General features: G+C 36.6%; 1 non-coding gene across 1 annotated transcript; it reads left to right on the top strand.

Annotated features, from left to right (window-relative positions):
* The first annotated feature begins 582 nt into the window (after positions 1-582).
* LOC128292486 (small nucleolar RNA R71) lies at positions 583-689 on the top strand. The gene has a single exon (XR_008282471.1). It is a non-coding gene; the product is annotated as a small nucleolar RNA R71 (small nucleolar RNA).
* Positions 690-3,805: the final 3,116 nt, after the last annotated feature.

The raw sequence follows: 3,805 nt of genomic DNA, 5'->3' as shown, positions 1-3,805 counted from the left end.
ATGAGTTTCTGACACCGATATAAACTTTGAGAGCATCTCTTCAAGGTTCAGCTTCTTTTCCTGTTGCTAGGGTGGTTATTGATAGCCTGGAGGATGTGTGGTCTTTGATTTCCTTGACCGCCCCACGAGAAATTGGGGTGGTTCCTCCAACTTGCATTGTAACTGTTACTATATGGGTTATTTTGGGATCGAGAGTTATTGTTACCCATATATTGGACTTGTTCCTCCTCGATGCTAGGGTTGAAGGGTTGATACTCTGTGCATGCTCCTCCTCTATTCGTCTCGTACCTCATCACTGGATGTACCTGAGTAGAACCAAGTAAACCATTAATCTTTTTATTTAGAAGTTCTACCTGATTTGATAGCATAGTAACCGAATCAATGTTATAAATGCCTGCTGCTTTAGTTGGCTTAGTCCTTATGACTTGCCACTGATAGTTATTCAGTGACATCTCCTCTATAAACTCATAGGCATCTTCAGGTGTTTTATTATTGATGGTTCTGCCAACAACTGCGTCAACCATTTATCGAGTCGAAAGATTCGGGCCATTATGGAACGTTTGAACTTGTAGCCAAAACGGTAACCCATGGTGAGGGCACCTTCTTAGTAAGTCTTTGCATCTCTCCCATGCATCGTAAAGAGTTTCTAAGTCCATCTGCACAAACGAAGAGATATCATTACGTAATTTAGCTTTTTTAGCCGATTGAAAATATTTTAATAGAAATTTTTCGGTCATTTGTTCCCAAGTAGTGATTGACCCTCATGGTAATGATTTCAACCACTGTTTATCTTTTATTTTTCAATGAAAAAGGGAATAACCGAAGATGAATGACATCATTAGAAACACCATTAATTTTAAATGTATCGTAAAGCTCCAAGAAGTTTGCTAAGTGAGCGTTGGGATCCTCATCCTACAAACCATCAAACTGAACAAATTGCTGAATCATTTGAATAGTGTTAGGTTTTAGTTCAAAAGTATTTGCAACTACAGTAGGTCTAACTATGCTCGATTCAGTTCCTGTTAAAGAAGGTTTAGCATAATCATACATAGTGCGTGAAGCAGGATTTTGATTAACTGCAATTGCAGGAGGTAGCTGATTGTCTTGGTTTTCAGCCATCTCTTCGGTTGCGGGTTGAGTATCATCCTCTTGCTCGTTCTCTATGTATCTTAAACTTTACCTTATTTCTCTTTGGATTCTGCGAACTGTGCAATCGATTTCTTCGTCAAAAAGTAGTGGTCCTGATGGGTTTCTTCTAGTCATAAACTATAAAAACCTGCCAAGAGAAAGAAAAAAGTAAATTAAGAAATAATAATAATAATAGAATAAAATTAAATTGCAAGAAAAAATAAATGGATAAAGTAATAAAAATTTAGCGTTCCTAATATCTTAGTTCCCCGGCAACGACGCCAAAAACTTGATCGCATGATTTCGTGATAGGTTTTAAATATTTATAATTAATCGTTCTTGAAACTAACTATCATCGCGATGTAGGCAAGTGTACCTATCGAATAGTAGTATAGTTTTAGCAAGACCGAATTGTCGAACCCAAAGGAACTAAAAGTACTAGTAATGACTGTCTTTTTATTATCTAACCTAAGAATAAAGAGGTCTTATTTTAACTAACTAATTATCTAAACTAAGAATTCATAGAGAATGGAATTGGGGAATTTCTTTTGGGAAAATCGATTGAATTAAGACAATACCTAGGGAAAAATCCACCTAGATTATACTTGTTATTCTAGCTCCAAATCGGATGATTTATTCATTTAACTTGTTCCATAGAGATCCCTAAGTTATGTTATTATCCCTATTCAAGACTAATAACGTCTAATCCCTAGATTGAATAATTGAGACCTTTCTCTAATTAACACCCTAGGGTTGCATTAACTCGATCTATGGATCCCCTTATTAGGTTTCACCCTAATCCGGCAAAATCTTGTCACCCTATGTCTAGGCGCGCAAACAACTCCGCTTAATTATGACAAATGTACTCTTAGACAGGGTCTATTCCTCCTCTGAATAAGAGCTTATCTTGAATCAGTATCCTAGGTTATCAAAACAAGAATTAAGAATAAGTTAAATATTTATCATGCAATTAAGAAAATAATAACAAGATTCATCTTAAGTTTCATTCCCCTTAGGTATTTAGGGGTTTTAGTTCATAATTAAATAAGAAAACATCTCAAAATAATAAAGAATACAAAACATAAAGAAAACCCAAAACACCTGAAGGGAAAATTGAGGAGAGATCTTCAATCTTGATGGTGAATCCGACTTTTGAGATGGATCAATCGGCTTCCTTGGAGTAATTCCTTACTCCCTATTCTGTGTCTCCCTTTTCTTCCTCCTCTAGGGAGTATTTATAGGCTTTGGAATGCGTAAGAGCCCTCAAAATTAGCCTTTTCCAAATTGGACTCAACTTGGGCTCGGCTGGGACACGCCCATGTGCGATTACTTTAGGCCATGCTTGAGCCTGCCAAATTGACATGGCCATGTGATCTGCCCGTGTGAGGAGGTCCAGGCCGTGTTGATTTCGTACTTTGGCCTTTTTCTCTGTTTTTGGCCCGTTTCTCGTTCCTTTCACTCTCTTATGCTCTTCTAAGTATAAAACATGAAATTAAAGCATTAGGAGCATCGAATTCACCAATTCTAATAGGAAATCATCCATAAAATGCGTTAAACATGGGGTAAAATTATGTATAAATTACGGTTTATCATCTACTACGAGAAGCAATACCACTTTGCCTCAGATTCTGAACATTATCTTTTTCAGATAAATCTGGGCAATCTTTTATAAAATGATTTCTTGAACCACAACTATAACAAGCTTGGTTATTACTTTTCCCCAACATTTTTGGAAATGTCGTCTTCAACATTGATAATAGCCAAGCTTTTCATTCTTTGCATTATCAACACTGGAAAAAGATGTAGCTGAAGATTTGAAATTTGATTGCGATCTAACACGATATCTATTAAAATATCCCACACTAGCCTTTGAACGACTGCCATCATTTCTAAACTTCTTTGATCCAGATTGAAATGATTTGCCCGATGATCTCTTTCGTACCTCTGTAGCTTCAAAATCAGCTTTTCCTTTCTCTTTCCCAAGATCTTAAGCTTTACATGCTCGTTCCACTAGTACAACAAATTCTTTGATTTCCAGAATCCCAACTAACAAACGAATATCCTCATTCAAACCATCTTCAAATCTTTTACACATTATTGCTTCCGAAGATACACATTCTTAGGCATACTGACTCAACCTCACAAATTCCCACTCGTATTATGTGACAAACATATGGCCTTATTTAAGCCTGAGAAACTCTTTGCATTTCTGATCAATGAATCTTTGACTGATATATTTCTTCCGAAATTTAGTTTGAAATAAATCCCAAGTAACCCGTTCACTCGAAACCACAGATGTCAAAGTCTTCCACCAATGGTATGTTGTACTCTCAAAAGGGAAACAACACATTTAATGCATTCTTTTGTACTCAAAGACAATTCATCAAACACTCTTATCGTATTCTCTAAACAGAACTCAGCTTTTTCAGCATCATCGCTCGTTGTAGCTTGGAACTCTTTAGCACCATATTTTCTAATCTTATCGATTGGTGGTCTAATTAACTGAACCTGATTCAATGATGGCATAACAAGAGCTTGAGGAGGATTAACCTGGGGTGGAGGTTGTTGTATAGCCGGATTGGTTTTAATATATTAGGTGAACTAATCATTCATCATCTGATAAAAGGCTTGTTTAGCCTCACCGTAGCCGGTTGAAAATCAGCTTGCACCGTCCCTT

Source organism: Gossypium arboreum, chromosome 4 (assembly GCF_025698485.1).
Source record: "Gossypium arboreum isolate Shixiya-1 chromosome 4, ASM2569848v2, whole genome shotgun sequence".
NCBI lineage: Eukaryota > Viridiplantae > Streptophyta > Magnoliopsida > Malvales > Malvaceae > Gossypium > Gossypium arboreum.
Note: the sequence above shows the minus strand (reverse complement) of the source record. Positions and strands in the feature narration are given on the sequence as shown.